This window comes from Amblyomma mixtum, chromosome 5 (assembly GCF_055824585.1).
Source record: "Amblyomma mixtum isolate Tamu chromosome 5, ASM5582458v1, whole genome shotgun sequence".
NCBI classification, from domain to species: Eukaryota; Metazoa; Arthropoda; class Arachnida; order Ixodida; family Ixodidae; genus Amblyomma; species Amblyomma mixtum.
Window position 1 is genome coordinate 198,822,397 of NC_143016.1, and position 18,855 is coordinate 198,841,251.

An 18,855-nucleotide genomic window follows, 5' to 3' on the forward strand; every position below is an offset into this window, starting at 1 on the left:
ACAGCGCTGGAGGCACCCGTAGCAGGTGGTTGCGTCAGCCGTTCACTTTCCGGAACGGGCTCAAGAACGGCAGGAAGTATACGGTGCGACGCCGTGGAACTCGAGATCACCGTAGCAATAGCCGGCGTTGCTCTCTTCCAGCCGAGGTGTTCATGATCCGCCGGAACCTCCGCTTCCCTGTTCTTCCCTTCCCCCTGTACCATGATATCCCTCTCTATATTACAGCCTTGACCAAGGGAGTGACACTCTCATAGGGCCAATGGGGACGTTTCTTTTTTTCGAAGGCGATGGTGGCGGTACCAGGGAGAGGCGGTAAACGCATGAATTGTTCAAAACTCTCCGAGCCAAGCTCAAACAAGTCAATCCAGAAATCCAATAGGGCGGCGCGCGTTTAGGTGGCTGATTGCGGCCGGTTGCTCGTGCGTTCGTGCTGGCGGCCGCTAGCTCGATCCCAGGTTTGTAAATACTGGCGGTTAACTGCTCCCGCACTGCATTCACGCTTGATTACCTAAGTACTTACGGAATATTGTCTCTCGCTTTGGTATTTGGATGTGTCTGTTGATGTAGCATAGTGTATGGTGCTGAGCGGCGCGGCGAGCGACTACAGTAAAGCAGATTTTCGCGCTATTAACTTCGAGTTAGAAACTTTTTTCCACCTTTTCCACCAAGCCGCACCCTCTAGATCAGTAGAACAAAACTGGTTGCTCTACAAGAACAAAATCTTATCCCTTGTCGAAACACATGTCCCTCTTATCTGCATACGTGGTGATTGTAACAAGCCCTGGTATAGCAACGCCTTACGACAGTTAGCAAACAAAAAGAAGCGCCTCTATCATGCGGCCAAGCATACGAATTAAGTTGAAAAATGGGAAATGTATAGCAGGTGCCTACATGAATACATTACCTTACTACGGCGCTCTAAAAAGAAATTTTTTCACGAAGATCTTGGAAACATAATGCGCGTCAACCCGAAAAAATTCTGGAATCTGGTCACTCCTTGCAGAAACCGTACTCAAAACATTTCGTTGATTAACCAAGACGGCTTACATGTCCCTGAGAATGAGCGCGCAGGTGTCATGAATTCATATTTTTCCTCCGTATGCACGCACGAACCTGCACTCCATATTCCCTCAATACCTGCCACTAGTCTTTCCCAAATGCCACCAACTTTTATAACCCATGAGGGCATCACTAAACTCATCGACAACCTTAAAGTGTCAAGCGCCTCTGGGCCAGACAACACAACTGCAAAAATATTAAAGGGAACTGTGAGCATATTTCTAGCCGTACTTTGCAAATTATTTTTCAGCAGTCGGTTTCAAATGGTGAAATACCAAATGACAGGAAAACAAGTAAAGTAACTCCAGTATTTAAGGCAGGCAACCGATCCGACCCTTCTAATTACCGCCCAATTTCATTAACATCCATTTCATGCAAGCTACTGGAGCACATATTATATTCGCAGATCGCATCACACCTCGACAATAACGCTTTCTTTCATGAAAAACAGCATGGTTTTAGAAGCCAACAGCCACAGAAACCAAGGGGCACAGGGGAGTTTTTTTAAAATTTAATTACTTATTTTGCGGTGTCGATTAGTTTAGAATATTATTGAATATGTTATGGCTTAAAGCTAATTGATTAGAAAAGCAGAAGAAAAAACAACCACCTGCCGCCGGTGGGATCCGAACCCACGACCTCCGAATTACGCGTCCGGTGCTCTACCTCTGAGTTACGGCGACGGCTGTCAATTCTGAGTTACCACTGATGTTACCGCTGAGTTACCGTCCTGAGTTACCGCTGATGTGACGTAGAACGTCATCGAACGGCGAGGGCGGAAGCTGTGTGAGAACCCTCTTATGCTTCCTATGGCATCAAGGCTGCCAGAACCGAGCAGAATTGACAGCCGTCGCCGTAGCTCAGAGGTAGAGCACCGGTCGCGTAATTCGGAGGTCGTGGGTTCGGATCCCACCGGCGGCATGTGGTTGTTTTTATGCGAAGCATACTACTTTAGCTACCACTTCATCCCTTCACCGTGGTTATGCGCCTACAAATCACGTGATACATGACGTCACACCACGTGACACGATGACGTCACAACAGTAGAGAGACGGGGGCCCACCTCGCGCCGTCGCTGTGGTTGTGCGCCTCCAAATCACGTGATACATGACGTCACACCACGTGACACGATGACGTCACGGCAGTAGAGAAACGGGGGCCCACCTCGCGCCGTCGCTGTGGTTGTGCGCCTCCAAATCACGTGATACATGACGTCACACCACGTCACTTGATGACGTCACGACAGTGGAGAAACGGGGGCCCACCTCGCGCCGTCGCTGTGGTTGTGCGCCTCCAAATTACGCGACACGATGATGCTTCGCATTCTCCAGGCTTAACCAAGTTAAAGGTGCACTGAAGAGGATTCTGAACATGTCTTTTTGCCGCGGGAACTCGATCCACACGTTCCTAGCACTCTTAGAAACGGTGACTTATTGCCCTGTGTGGCCGATTTCCCCAATTAAAACGAATTAACGTCCGGGTCCCGCCTTTTTTTTTTAATTCTGCCTCGTACGGTGGGCGGAGTCGACCAACGCGTGGAGCGCCTTTCACCCAGTCCCGTGGAGGCTTTGCTTTCGCTTTATTTTGTTTTTTAGGTTTCCATGAATAAACAGTTTCATTCGCAGATAATATAGCCGCAAAATAAGCCCGAAGAAATAAAAATACGCGCCGACTATTTGCTACTACGGACTACTACGTATTACTCCGCCGATGGCAGAGCGGCAAGCCGCCACGGGACTGGGTGAGAGGCGCTCGACGCGTTGGTCTACTCCGCCCACCGTACGAGGCAGAATTCAAAAAAAGAATGGCGGGAGCCGGACAATAATTCGATTTAATTGGGGAAATTGGCCACACAGGGCAGTAAATCGCAGTTTCTAAGAAAGCTCGGAACGTGTAGATCGAGTTACCGGGGCAAAAAGACAAGTTCAGATTCCTCTTCAGTGCACCTTTAAGCCTCAGCCATTTTTTCTTCTGCTTTTCTAATCAATTAGCTTTGAGCGATAATATATTCAATAATATTCTAAACAAATCAACACCGCAAAATAAGTAATTAAATTATAAAAAATCCCCTGTGCCCCTTGGTTTCTGTGGCTGTTGGCTTCTCTCATATTTATAACGAGCCCCTCATTCCCCTTACCTTGTTTGCTTAGCATGGTTTTAGGTCAGGCCATTCTTGCGAGTTACAGCTCTCCAAATTCACTACAGACCTTCACTTAAACTTAGATTCTTCTTTTCAAACCGACGTCATTTACCTGGATTTCTCCAAAGCCTTCGATTGCGTTCCACATCGGCGTTTAATGACAAAACTCTCCTGCCTCCACGTCGACCCAATAATCCTGTCATGGATCGACTGCTTTCTCCGCGACCGCTCACAATATACAGTAATAGGCAACCATAGATCGTCAAATACCACAGTCATCTCTGGTGTCCCTCAGGGATCGGTGCTAGGACCACTCCTTTTTCTCATATAAATAAATGATCTTCCCAATGCTATATCATCTCGTATCCGTCTCTTCGCAGACGACTGTGTCCTCTACCGCCGCATATCTACTCCCGATGATCAGACTCTGCTTCAACGCGACTTAAACCTCATAGAAACCTGGTGTACATCATGGCTCATGCAACTGAACATTTCGAAATGCAAGTTCATGTATGTATCGAGAAAGCGAAATAACCTCGGCGATCAGTATTCATTAAGTTCCACACCACTCTCCGACACAGAGTCATACAGGTATCTTGGAATCATCATAAACAACAAACTAACCTGGTCTGAGCACATTGCAAAAATTTGTACAGAAGCTTCCAAAATGCTTGGGTTTATCAGACGATCCCTTGCTTTTTCACCCCATTCTGTCCGACAACTCGCCTACGTAACATTCATCCGTTCCAAACTCGAACATGCCTCGGCGATCTGGAATCCCCATCAAAAATATTGTCACGTTGTAGTGACGGCAGTCCAGCGGTCAGGAAGACACCAGAAAGGCTTGCAAACGAAGCTCTTTATTTGGGCTGACTTGCGCCCGCAAAAGAACTGAATCACTCGGTGGCGGCGTAAGCAACAAGCGTGCTCGTCAATCGTCGATCTACGAAAGCCCGCTGCCCGCGGCATCGTTCAATTTAAAGCCGGCAAGGAAACTGCGAGATAACCGGTCGAGATCATCTAGAGTAATCTAGAAACACGTAGATGCAGCTGTTCATGGCTGTGAACAATCGAGATAAGTCCGGTCGCTTCTCGCGTCACGAACAAAAATGATAACACTCCTTTTCTGCGTCCTTGCGCGAACGAATGGACGCTACAATGATACCTGGCATTACCCCCCTCCCAAAGAAGCATCGTCTCGGTGCTTTAAAATGAAAATAAACATGGAGAATGCAATCTTCGAGTCCTTTAGCGTTCATAATATGGCTTCAGGCGTACTACATGTACGACTTCCGGGCGTGTGCGGCGTCGCTGAGATGCTGTCGTGCCGTCGGGGATGACTTTATAGTCGAGGTCACCGATGCGACGGAGAACCCTGTACGGGCCAAAGTAGCGTCGCAGCAACTTTTCACTCAATCCACGGCGGCGAACTGGCGTCCATATACAAACACGATCACCTGGCTTGTAATGCGTGTCTCGTTGGCGCAGATTGTATAGCGTCGGGCGTCGGTGTGCTGCTGGTCTTGAATGCGAAGCCGCGCAAGTCTTCGGGCTTCCTCGGCGCGATGAAGGTAGGCGGCGACGTCGAGGTTGTCTTCGTCGGAAACGTGCGGGAGCATTGCGTCGAGTGTTGTCGTGGGCTTCCTGCCGTATACCAGCTGGAATGGGGTAAACCTGATTGTCTCCTGGACGGCAGCATTATAGGCGAAGATAACGTAGGGCAGAATGGAGTCTCATGTCTTGTGTTCGGCGTCGATGTACATGGAGAGAATGTCTGCGATGGTCTTGTTCAGACGCTCTGTGAATCCGTTGGTTTGTGCATGATAGGCAGTTGTCCTCCGATGGCTTGTCTGACTGTAGTTTAGAATTGCTTGCGTCAGCTCCGCTGTAAACGCCGCTCTTCTGTCTGTGATGAGCACTTCGGGGGCGCCGTGTCGCAGGAGAATTTGTTCGACAAAAAATTTAGCGACTTCTGTTGCGGTACCATTAGGCAACGCTTTTGCTTCGGCATATCGAGTCATGTAGTCGGTGGCCACGATGATCCATTTGTTACCCGATGATGAAGTCGGAAAGGTGCCGAGGAGGTCCATCCCAATTTGCTGAAAGGGCTTAGTTGGAGGTGGTATGGGGTTCAGGAGTCCGGCTGGTCTAGTCGGACGCGTTTTGCGTCGCTGACACTCACGGCACGTTTTCACGTAATGGGAAACATCGGCAGCTAACCGCGGCCAATAGTACTTCTCCTGGATACGGTGCAACGTCCGAGCAATCCTGAGATGCCCTGCAGTCGGCTCATCATGGCATGCCTGCATAATGTCTTGCCTGAGATTTTTGGCCACGACAAGAAGATGCACTGTCCTGTTGGGCGCGAAGTTCTTCTTCAGGAGGACATTATTGTGAACGACGAAGGACGGCAGTTGGCGCTTGAACCCTCAGGGAGGCGATGCGGTCTTTCCTATCAGATAAGCAACTAGGCTTTGCAACTCAGGATCCGAGCGCTGCTGCTGCGCGAAACTGCTCGCGCTTACTGGTGCTAAGAAAGCGTCGACGTCTTCCTATTCCGGTGCTGCGTCGACGGGGGCTCGGGACAAGCAGTCCGCGTCGGAATGCTTGTGGCCAGATTTGTAGACTACAGTTAATGCGAATTCTTGAAGACGCAAGCTCCAACGAGCAAGGCGGCCAGAGGGATCCTTCAAATTGGCAAGCCAGCACAGAGCCTGGTGGTCGCTCACAACCTTGAATGGTCGTCCATACAGGCAGGGTCGAAATTTGGACGTGGCCCAAATAATGGCGAGACATTCTTTCTCGGTCGTGGAATAGTTGGCTTCGGCTTTCGACAGTGAACGACTTGCGTACGCGATAACTTTCTCCTGTTTACCATCTTTCTGAACGAGGACCGCTCCTAAGCCTACACTGCTTGCATCTGTATGAATTTCGGTTTCGGCGTTTTCATCAAAGTGTCCGAGCACAGGAGGGGACTGTAAGCGGCGCTTCAGCTCTTTGAAAGCTTCCTCTTGCGGCCTTTCCCATTGAAAAGACACGTCAGCCTTGGTAAGTTGCGTCAAAGGTTGAGGGATGCGAGAAAAAAGTTCTTGACGAATCGCCGGTAATAAGCGGACAATCCAAGGAATCTGCGTATATCTTTTTTGTGATTAGGCTGTGGAAACTCAGCGATCGCAGCCGTCTTCTTGGCGTCTGGGCGAACTCCATCCTTGCTTACGACGTGACCAAGGAACAGCAGCCCCTCGTAGGCGAAGTGGCACTTCTCTGGTTTCAGTGTCAGGCCTGAAGACTTGATCGTTTCCAGCACTATCCGAAGCCTTCTGAGGTGGCCTTCAAAGCTTGAGGAGAAGACAACACCGTCATCTAAGTAGACTAGGCAAATCTGCCACTTCAAGCCTGCGAGCACCGTATCCATTACTCGCTGGAACGTCGCTGGGGCAGAGCAGGGGCCGAATTGCATCACCTTGAACTCGAAGAGTCCGTCTGGCGTGATGAACGCAGTCTTCTCGCGATCTCTTTCGTCGACTTCAATTTGCCAGTATCCGCTCTTCAGGTCCATCGATGAGAAGTACTTAGCGTTGCATAGCCGATCCAATGTGTCGTCGATAAGGGGGAGGGGGTAGACATCCTTCTTCGTAATGCTGTTCAGGCGGCGGTAATCGACGCAAAAGCGAAGGGTGCCATCTTTATTTTTCACTAGGACGACTGGAGCTGCCCAAGGGCTCCTCGATGGCTGGATGACGTTGTCAGGAAGCATTTCCTCAACTTGCTTGCGAATAGCTTGGCGTTCTAGCGGCGATACGCGGTAGGGGCTCTGTCGCAAGGATCGGGCGTGTTCGTTTGTGACAATGCGGTGCTTGGCAAGCCGGGTTCGTCGCACATTCGATGCTGATGAGAAGCAATCGCTGTACTTTTGAAGAAGACTGCGTATTTGGTCTTGTCTGCTCCGTGGTAATGCCGGGTTGATATCAAACGTTGGTTGATGGCCTTGGTCAGATGGTTCTACGGGTTGGTCGGGTAGGGCAAATATGTCTCTGATGTCTGCCAGCTCCTCGAGGAAAGCGATCGTCGTACCTTTGTTTAGATGCCGGTATTCTTCGGTGAAGTTGGTTAGCAGCACCTGGACTTGGCCATCTCGGATTTGGGCGACTCCCCTTGCGACGAGCAGTCTTCGATCAAGGACTGCTGGGTGTTCCCCTCGACGACGCCTTCGGCAGTTTCGATGTCTCCTGTGCCTACGCAGGCGACGACACTTGAACGGGGCGGCACGCTCAGTGCTTCGTCGAGGACGTTTACGGCAACGCGATGAGTCGCTGTCGTCGCTGCAGATATGGCTTTGTCCGTGGAAAGCTTGACCGACTTGTATCGAAGGTCCATGATCGCCCGATGTTCATTCAGGAAGTCCATTCCCAAAATCACGTCTCGCGAGCATTTCTGTAGGACCAGGAAGGTTGTAGCATAGCAAAATGGTGGTTTGAGCTAGTTGATACATCTTTAAAATTTCACCAGCGCTGCGACTAGGAACAAGAAACAGAGAAGGAAGACAAGGACAAGCGCTACTAAGAACTGAAAGTTTATTTGAAAAAACACAGATTATATGCACACAACTGACAACCCAAAGCGCCTGCGCTTCCCGCAAAAAGCACGCAAAAGAAAGTTAAGAATCTAGATACAAAATTTCACATTCATGTAAGTTTACAGATGGTGTGTCGCTGTTCTTGTGAATGTGATAGGCTTCACACAACTCCCTAGTCAGCTGATCTGGGTGTCTGAATTTAATCTTTTCCCTGTTAAGCGGTGGAAAGCATGCTTTTTTATTAGACACACCGGGTTTGTTCAGATGACGATCTCTGTATTGAAGGGACAGATTTGATGAAGGAGCACCATTCAAAGAGGTTTTATGCTGACGTAAGCGTGTATTTATGCATTTCCCGGTATGCCCAATGTCATTCTTGCCGCATTTAAAAGGTATGTCATATACCACTCCCTCTGCACATGGCACAAAGGGTGATTCATGATCCACCTGGCATGCATTATTTCTTTTGCCTCTTATTTGCTTATGTTCCCGGGCTCTTTTGTCAACAATAGCACAAACCTTGCCTAGTTTATTAGGGACCGAAAAGAGCACTTTAAATCTAGTGCCAACTTGCTTAAGCCTATGGGATAACTGATGAATGTAGGGTATTACCGCATACTTCGTTCTATCATTACCGGAATTTTCCTGTGCTTCATGTCTACCAAACGACTTCATCTTCTTCCGGATCTTGTTGCTAGCAAGCGCTATCACATCTTTGGGGAAGCCCGCTGACCTTAGCCTTTGAACCTGCGTATCGAAACTGCTGCCTAAAGTATGAATACATGATTTAGTAAGTGCAGATCCTAAACAAGACACTGCTATGCCGCATTTAACTATTTTCGAATGCCCAGACTGATAATTTAGCAAAGGCTTTTCCGACCGCTGTAGGAAGGACCAACAAACATGATTCACCTTTTTCTCCAATCTAATCTCCAAGAATTGCAGCTGATTTTCTTCCGGTAATTCAAAAGTAAATTTCAGACCAAACCCGCAGTTTTCAAAAGTCCTTAAAATGTCATCCACCTGTGCTTTGAAGTCATGGGATTCAACAAAAACAAGATAATCGTCTACATACCGGAAGATTTGTTTTACACGGTTGTCTAAGTTAACTTTAATGCTCCTATCCGCACAGGAAAGAAAGATATTACTAAGTACTGGAGCCACTTTTGAGCCGATGCACACCCCTGTTTTTTGAACATATAGCCTGCCTTCCCATTCAACAAATGTGGATTTAAGATAAAATGACACAAGCTCCAAAAACGAGCCCACAGAAACACCACACTTTTAAATGAATGCTTCTTCATCATTATCGTCTACTATACATTTCTTAACACACTGGAGGAGCCTATCATGTGGCAAAGAATAGAATAAATCCTGCACATCAATACTAAACATATCACACCCACCAGGATTATTTAGTTTAAGATAGTACACAACCGCTACGGAATTAGACACAAGAAACGGGTCTTCTACAGTTAGTGAACACAAATTACTTTGCAAAAAACTTGAAAGAGCATGTTGCCAAGTTCCCCGTTCAGTAACAATGCAACGGAAGGGGATGTCAATTTTGTGAGTTTTGGCAGCAAAAAACACTTCTAAAAAGTTGCCTCTCGCCTTCTTAACGGATGCTTGCAGGCCAACTAAATGCATACCACCTACCAGCCTTAACGCCTCGCTTTTTTGCTTAACTGCACTGGTACGCACAGGCTTAAAGTTTTTGGCGACTGAAATCCTAGCCTTCTCGCGGAAAAGTTTCTCTGGCAGCGTAACGAAATAACCTTCTTTATCCGAGACAACCACGCGATGTTTTGCGGACGTCAAGAAATCGGTCAGGTGCGCAACATCCCACCTTTTGACCGGCCCTCCACCACTCTTCTTGAGGGCCTCAACACATTCCACAACGCACCTAGGTTGCTCCTCTTTCCGTGCTTGGCGCGCGATAGCCCTTCCAAGAGCCAACTTTTCTTCTTTTCCCAAAGAAGGCTGGACACCGAATTTTGGACCCAGCTTGAGAATCTTCTGAAACTTCTCTGGCACCGGCTGATCACCCAGGACCAAGAGCTTTCCTTCGGAGCACGGAGACGCTGTACTGGAGGGAAACCACGGGCGGGCGGAGTACCAAAGGAACTCGGTGTGTTTCTTGTAAACTTTCGGTGTGTTGGTGTAAACTTTCAGTTGTTAGTAGCGCTTGTCCTTGTCTTCCTTCTCTGTTTCTTGTTCCTAGTCGCAGCGCTGGTGAAATTTTAAAGTTGTAGCATAGGTTCGCCCATTTACTGTAACTCTCGCGGTGCAGCGTCCTGACGGCGTAATGAGGTTACCACCTGCGGTGCGGATCAGCGGGCCATCCCAAGTTGTTGTCACTTTCCTGAGTCGGATAGCGAATGGCCCGCTTATGACGGTGTAGTCAGCCCCCGTGTAGACCAAAGCAGTAACCGCGTGACCGTCGACCGTAACTTCAAGGTCACTTGTTCGCGTTTTCGTGCTACACGTGGTCTTCGGTGTACGATCTCGGCTTCGTCGGGTAGTGAGGCTGCGGTGGGCGTACTCCGACGTTACTTCTATGGGCAGCGGTAAAGGCGTCAAGTCTGGCCGCGTCGTCGTCGTCGTCGGTGTTGTCATCAAAGTTGTCGTCGTAGGTGTCGTCGGAGGTGCCGTCGGAGGTGTCGTCGGAGGTGTCGTCGGAGGTGTCGTCGGAGTTGTCGTCGGAGTTGTCGGAGTTATCGTCGGTGGAGGATCTTTGTCCTTGTGCTTAGAAGCAACCTCACCTCCAGAGGCTGCTTTATTCAGTTTAACCTTAGGGGGCTGGGGGAGCGTCCACGCACCGCGTAACCTCGGTTAGGAGATACAAAGCGCGGTGAAGATGGCGACGGGGAACGTGATACGCGGCTCGGCGGTGAGCATCCTTCCCGACGCAAAAACTCCTCGATTTCGGCTGGTCGCTGGCCGGGTCGGGGTCGTGCAGCGTCGTAAGAGAACCCTCGGATGCCCAGTCTTCTCTATGGGCATTGCCCGAGAACGTGACCGGCTTCGCCACAGTGGAAGCATAGTGGGCGGCGCTGGTCGGGAGTTCTCCACTCGTCGCATTTCCTCGTCTGTGTGCGGCGCTCGTAGCACGGGCGGGTTGGGGCGAGAGGGCGGCGGTCCAACGCAGCTGGCTGTGAGCGATAGGGGCTTGGGTCCCGTCGTCATGGTGCAGGACGGCGCACTGCTGCGGCGTAAGTCATGACTGGGGGCTGCAGAGGCTGCGTTGATGATGGCGTCACACGCAAGGCCTGCTGAACTTCACCCCGGATGACGTCAGTGAGCGAAGTAAGCTGCGGCTGCGTTCCCGTTGGCAGCAATCGTCGGAGCTCTTCACGCACAACTTGACGTATAACCTCTCGCAGGTCATTGCTGTTAACGATGTTAGCTTGCTGAGAAAACGTGCTGCTGGCGGTCATACTGGTGGGCTCGGGCATCAAGAGTTTTTTCCATCGTGGATGCCTCTTCTACAAATTCCGCGACGGTTTTCGGTGGGTTCCGGACGAGGCCGGCAAAGAGTTGCTCTTTGACTCCTCGCATAAGAAGCTTTACTTTTTCTTCTTCTTTCATGTCTGCGTCGGCACGCCGGAAGAGACGCTTCATCTCCTCAGTGTACATTGCAACGGTCTCGTTTGGATGTTGTATGCGAGACTGTAGGAGCTGCTGGGCTCTCTCCTTTCGTACGACGTTCGTCAAGACCTTCAGAAGCTGCTCCTTGAAGGTTTCCCAGTTCGTGAGGCCAGCTTCCTCAGTCTCAAACCAGACTCTTGCTGGTTCCTCCACGGCGAAGAAGACATACCTAAATTTCGTGGCATCGTCCCAGTTGTTAAAGACAGCCACACGGTCGAATTGCTCCAGTCATTCTTGTGGGTCGGCGCCAGGCGAAGCGTCGAAGGTTGGTGGCACCCGGGGCAGCTGAAGAATGATTGGAGTGGTCGTCTGGGGCAAGCTCATGGTGGACGTTGCTACTTGCTTTCGCTTCCGGGTAGGGCGCGGCGGAGTCCCGAACTCAGGTGCGTCGCCTAGCAGACGTCAGCTTGCGCGGTGGACTGGAGTCAGGTCCTCCGGTGAATGACTCAGAGGGCTGGCGTCACGACTTGCTGGGGGTGTCCGGTACATAGATGGCTACCCAGCACCTCCACCGGATGTCACGTTGTAGTGACGGCAGTCCACCGGTCAGGAAGACACCAGAAAGACTTGCAAACGAAGCTCTTTATTTGGGCTGACTTGCGCCCGCAAAGGAACTGAATAACTCGGTGGCGGCGTAAGCAATAAGCGTGCTCGTCAATCGTCGATCTACGAAAGCCCGCTGCTCGCGGCATCGTTCAATTTAAAGCCGGCAAGGAAACTTCGAGATAACAGGTCGAGATCATCTAGAGTAATCTAGAAACACGTAGATGCAGCTGTTCATCTAGAGTAATCTAGAAACACGTAGATGCAGCTGTTCATGGCTGTGAACAATCGAGATAAGTCCGGTAGCTTCTCGCGTCACGAACAAAAATGATAACACCCCTTTTCTGCGGCCTTGCGCGAACGAACGGACGCTACAATGATACGTGGCAATATTTAATCGATCAGCTTGAAGCCATCCAAAATCGCGCGGCCCGTTTTATCACATCGCAGTACGGCAGACAACACAGTGTAACTCTTATCAAGGCATCCCTTTATCTGCAACGCCTGGCACTCCGGCGTAAAATTTCACAGCTCTGCTTCACAAATTGTACTACTCCTTCCCACAGCTAAGAAACTCTGTATTGCACCCACCGCTTCGCACCTCACGACGACTTTTTAACTCAAAGGGTTAAGTCTGCAGCGCATTCACGGCTCCACAAACTCATTTAATATTTTTTTTTTACCTAGCGCCATTACACTGGGGAATGACTTACCCGATTTCATAGTTATTGAAACAGAACCCAATAAATTCAGGCAGTTATTAGCATCACATTTCAAGGGCTGAGTTATTTTGTCGTGTTTTTGAGTGTGTGCATGTGTGTGTGATTTTTTTTTTCTTTCTTATCTCGCTCCAAGTTGTTCTTGAGCTGCTGTGTCTTTCTTATGTTAATATTTTGATAATGTTGATAATGTTAATGTTGACCATGAACCCTGTACTTTGTATTTCTTGTTGATTTTACTGGCCACTGATTATGAAACGACCGTTCCTCCCCCCTTATGTAATGCCCTAAGCCAAGGGCCCTTAAGGGTAAATAAATGATGATGATGATGACTGCTTAGCAGCTGCTTAGGGCGCTCGCTCGAGAACGGAAAGCGTAAATGGTTTTGTACAAAAATCAATTTATTAAAAAACATCAGCAGTGACAAACTATGTTGAAAAAGTGATTTTAGGCAACAGTGACATTGAAATATGAGTCGGAGGCATCCGAAAAATCAAAATTAAAAAACGTCATTATGTAAACGTAGAAGACATGAGGGCATAGAGAATATATAGAGGATTAAAAAAGGTGCTAAGGTAGGTACGATATAGATAATAAAATGCTACATCAATGAATATAGGTTAGTACTCGACTTTGTAAGAGCTTCAGGTAAATACCAGGGAAGTAAAACATCTGACATGTACTGAAATGCATCAGTCTGTGGCTGTGAATAAACACACGAAGAGAAAGGCAGCGAAAATTTTCAACCTTAGACTCGTGGAGAAGAAATCACAGTGCATTGGTCTAGGGGCAACATAATATGCTGCAGTGCTAGTGCTTAGTATGAACACTCCAAGAAAAGCTCATTGTGTGACTCGACATGACGCCAATGACGCTGCTGCAGTGCGAACTTTGCGGACGTCGCCGTTTCGGTTGTATCAGTTTTTTCGTTTGCGCGGCTGTTCGGGCGTCGCCTGCTTGTCTGCCGCCGCGTTATCCGCGGCGTCATCTTCTTAACTAATTTCTTTTATACCTTATATTTAATACCCATCGCTGGTTATAATTTAGTTTATAAGCATGTTTTTGTTAGTGATAGTGGTCGGAAATTTTCACTTTTATTAAGCTTAACTGCAGCCGCGTTTACCGTCGATACCAGAATCGCTGCAATCGTTTTGACTGCGGTGGCACCCTCGGCGCGGGCGCGCATCTTGCAACATGTCACAGCAAGGCCTTGGCGTTGGTACACGTCAACCTTGTCTTCGTTGCCATCGTATTCTCTTCTCCACCACTCATTTCTTCCCACCTCTCCAAATACTTGTTCATATTGTTTATTCTCGGCTTCTCCAAACTTCGTTAGTTAATGCTTTCATTTCAAGCTTGCTATTATATTTGACACAGTGACGTTCGGCTGTACGAAATTTCCTTACTTCATCTGTGGCTGAAAGATAATATCGGTAACCGGTCATCTACCACTGATTGCAATCGCTGAAAAAGCAACAGGGGACATGCCTCCAAAACTTGAAAGGTTCCTTCCATGCTTGCTAAAATTGGACTTCATTATGTATTATGTTCCAGGCAAACGCCTTCTTCTGCCCGACATGCTTTCACGAGTCGCAACCGCCACTCCTGAAGATGGCCCGGCAGGTGAAGATGACATCGAAATCCACGCTGTAAGTACAGTGGCTGCTTTTGTGTGAGACGTCAAGCTAAGGCGGCTTGCGGAAGCAACTAGTAAGGACCTGTGTGCAGTAAGAGGAGGTATCCGTGGCAGAGAAAGCATGCATGGAAAGGTAGAACCTTTCGCCAGCAAACTTTCAATGGGGAAAGGTGTTCTGCTTAAAGGCATCAAAGTGCCTGCGGTCATGCGAAGGGAGGTGCTAAAACGCATTCATGAAGCCCACATGGGTTTGAATAAATGTAAAGCGAAGGCGCGAAGATTTTTGTTCTTCCCGGGCTTGAATGAGCTACTTACTGCCATGATCCAAAAATGCGCAGTATGCAGACGCTACGCATACAGCGAACCAGCAGAACCACTACATATGAGACCAGCGCCGGACCACCCTATTTCTGTACGGTGCCGGCTGCAGCGCAAGCTTCCACTGCTCCCCCGAGACGATCCAGTGGGCAGAGACGTCCTCCTGCAATGCGATGACAACACTTTAATCAAATCACCTGAAGTACTTCTCTTTTTAATTTTTTTAAGATGAAACAGATGCAGCCCATTGTGATATGCTGAAGAGGAGGAATAACCGCGAACTTGGACGAGACTTAAGAACGAGAAAAAGACAGGACGAGCGGTTACTAGCAACTGAAATTTATTGAGAAAAAAGAAATGCTGCAGAAAAGGTTGCGTCTGCGCATAGCGCACGTAACACCGTTACACTGCGAGAACTAATATAATGGCACGTGGAACACGAGAGAAAGCTAAGGAAAAAAATCGAAACAAACAAAAAAGAACAATGAAATACCCGTCACAGGTTTAACAGAAACCGGGTCTCTTTATCTAAAAGTAAGGCTTTTTGACGGGCTAGTTGGTACATTTTCATATTTGAAAGGCTGTGCGCTAAAAAGACGTTCGCAGGAAAAAGGATAGCGACGACAGGTAAGAAGCGCAACATTCAACTTTAATGACGACAAAAGAAGCCAGGCGCACTTATATATGCGCTGATAACCAGAGATGACCTGCGTGACGGAGCGTGAACCCAACAACCAAACAAAAGAGAGCGCAAAAATGCATATCTAAGTGACATTAAAAGAAACCCAAGAATGTGAACATATCAAACACCTGCCGAAGTAAGGTAAAAAAAGTGGGATTCATATCGGCTGATAACAATGCATAACAACATGGGAAACCATAGCTGTATGAAAGATGACACTGAAAAAGAGGATAACACCATAAAAAATGTCTGACAACATGACGAAATTTATAACAAAGTAAAGAACAAGTGAAAGATGGAGATAAAAACCGTGTAAAGGGCAGCAAATAAAATACAAGCACATTAAAACATCTAAAAGTACACTAAAACATAGAGAAGCAAACGGGTTAATAGTCTAGATGTACCCATCCAAAAATGTAAGTTAATTTCTAGAAAGGTTAATAGAAGGCGTGCTAACGCACTTGTCTTTCCTGAGGTGAATAAAAAAGGCCTAAATTACTTCTCTTTCTGTCTTGTCCTGAGCCTTAGCTAGAAACTTGGTTTAATTAACCTTGGGGTAGCAGTTCTGGCAACTGCTGCAGTGTAACGGAAGGTTACCTCCAGACCTGTTCTTCATGGTGACGTTGTGCCTGCGGGCGCGCTCATTGAAACATTTCCCGGTTTGACCCACATACACTTTGCCGCACGTCAAGGGAATCTCGTACACAACATTGGTAGTGCATTGTGTGTACACGGTTTGATGCTTGATATTACAGGCCTTCTTAGCACGCTTCCTGGTCACCATCGGACATAATTTGGCCAGTTTGCAAGGGGCCGAAAAAACTAGCTTAACCCCGTGACGAGACGCAACTTTCTTTAAACTGTGCGAAAGGCCATGCAGGTAAGGCATAACTTGCACAGGTTTCTGTTCTGTCTGATGTTTAGCATGCTCCGATTTTTTAATTTTTTGCGAAAAGGTTTTCAGACATGTTGGTGACCAGATGTGCAGGAAACCTGCAGCGGAAATTCGGTCGATCTGGCACTGGAAACTTTCACCTATCTTGTGGGCACAGGATTTTTCTAATGCAGATTTCATGCAGAGATACTATGCCACGCTTTACCAGCTTGGAGTGGGCACTATCATAGGGCAAAAGTGACTTCTTTGAGCGCGGCTGGTAAGACCAACACACATGAGCATTTGTAAAAATAAGCTGTAGTCCAAGAAACTGAAGTCGATCATGATCTGCACGTTCATGCGTGAATTTTGGACCCCTCGATGAGGAACAGAAGGTAGTGAGAATTTGGTTTACAAGTGTATCAGCGGCACAGTATGAAGGTGCGTTAAGAAGGACAAGATAGTCGTCGACGTATCTGAAAATACGTGCTATCCCTGTATCATTCAAGCTAGCTTCAAGGCGTCGGTCAAATGACGCCAGAAAAATGTCGCATAAGACCGGTGCGACTGAGGGACGTAAACGAATTCCGGCCTTTTGCAAGTCAAACTCATCCCGGAAGCAAATAACAGTGCAATCCAAATAAAACATCAGGAGGTCGAGAAATTTTTCAGTTGTGACACCGGCAGAATTTTGAAACCTGACTTCGCCAAATTCTTCCAAATGTTCACGAACAGCGTCCAACAAACCGTCGTGAGGCACAGAGTAAAATAAGTCCTCAACGTCAATTGAAAAACCGATAGTGGCCGATAACTTGCCTCCTTCCAGTACCTGCACCTTTTCCTTTGAGCTTCGAACGCGGTAAGGGTCACCGCTAGCTATTCTGTCCAGTTGGCACCGAAGGAAGTCACCCACTACTTTTTGCTATGTATCCTTTTCAGACACAATGACACGTATTGGACAAGCAGGGTTATGCGTTTTACCTGAAAAGAATATTTCGAGGCATCCGGTCTCAGCTCCTTTGACCGCCTTTCTTATAGAATCCAGGTTCATCCCCGCAAGCAGTTTGAGTGCAGCACGTTTCTGTTTGGAAGGGTTGAAGTTGACTGGTCTAAAATTCTTCATGGCCTCAGTGGCTTTTTCATTGAAGATACAATTCGGCATGACAACAAAGCCACCTTCTTTGTCAGCCTCCAGAACTGCGAGGTCAGACGACATCATGACTTTGGCAAGGTTATTGGGAGGAGGGTTCTTGCTCGGGAGCAATTTGTAGAGGCATGCGGCACCTTCCCCAATAATCCGGTCCCTATCTTTCTCGTTGACTTTGCACCCGATTTTTCGTACGATAGCTACCAGCGCTGGGCGGTTCGTCTAGGCTCAAAACAGTACTTGGGACCTTTTTCCAAGATGTTCTTGACGCCACTTGGAAGATCGACGTCACCGAGGGTGGTAACGGTGTTGGCACACTCACTTGGTCGGGCTTTTGACGGCAGCGAAAGCCTCGTTGTCTGGCACTGAAACTCGATGGATCCAGCTGCCAGCTTCTTGTATCCACTGAAGAGGGAGTAGGCCAGGAAAGGATCAAACCCTTCATACGGTAGAATTCTCAGCCAGTCATAGTAGTGACGGACCTGTCGCCAGGATTCGGATTTCAGAACCTTGCAGATCCTTCGGGAGTAGCCCTATTAGGGCTCAAGGCCACCGAAAAGTAGTCGAATTTCCCAGGGCACAATTCTTCGCTTCATGCAGTCCTTTTTCCTGTGAACGTCTTTAGCGCACAGCCTTTCAAATATGAATTTATCTAAAAGCGCCACGGAAGGCTCACTAACACACATACCGAGCTCAAGTTTGCGCATGTGTGCCGCTTGTAAAATATCCCTTTCAAGCCTCAACCTGCCCCTTCCGATGATAGTAGCTTTGTTCAACGGGGGGGTAGCAGCGATCGCATTCCTTGCAGTGTCTCGGCAGACTGGCGCCATTATCGGGCTTCAAGGACCGGTAGTGCTGTCGCAGCCTATCATTAACACATTGACCAGTCTGGCCAACGTATACTCTTGCGCATCGCAGCGGGAACTGGTATACCACATCTGTGGCACAGCTACCATACCGGTGTTCATGCTTGGTCGTGCACGCGACACTGCGCCTACCTTCCGCCATGCGCCTGCAGAGTTGAGATAGCTTGCAAGGGGCTGAAAAATCAGTTTGAATGCCTGGCTTACCTGCCACCCTCTTGAGGTTATGGGCCATCTCGTGCACATAGGGCACAACTTTAAGCAGGTTCAGGGGGATCGCCTCCTCTTGACCACGCACCTTGTTCCGTAGCTTGCACATGAGAGATTCTGCCACTGCTTGGAGAACGGGTGGTGGAAAGCCTGACTGCAGCAACTTATCCATTTGGCCCTGAAAACTACCAGCAGCCTTGTGCTGGCATGACTTCAAGAGAGCTGACCTCATACAGGTCATGCCCATACTTCTCTTAATTAGTTTGGAGTGGCAGGAAGAGAAGGGTAGCAAGGCCTTTTTTTGAACGCGGCATGTAGGCCCAGCACACGTGGTCATTGGCGCCATAAGTAAGCTGCAAGTATATAAATAGAATTCACTGTTCTTGCTGCTTGATAACAGAAAGTACGTCCCCCGCGACTGTGGCACGACGGGCTTC

General features: G+C 48.4%; 1 pseudogene; it reads right to left on the bottom strand.

Moving 5' to 3' along the window:
• Positions 1-18,590, bottom strand: part of LOC149345405 (uncharacterized) — a 68,783-nt pseudogene extending 50,193 nt beyond the window's left edge.
• Between the last annotated feature and the right edge of the window lie 265 nt (positions 18,591-18,855).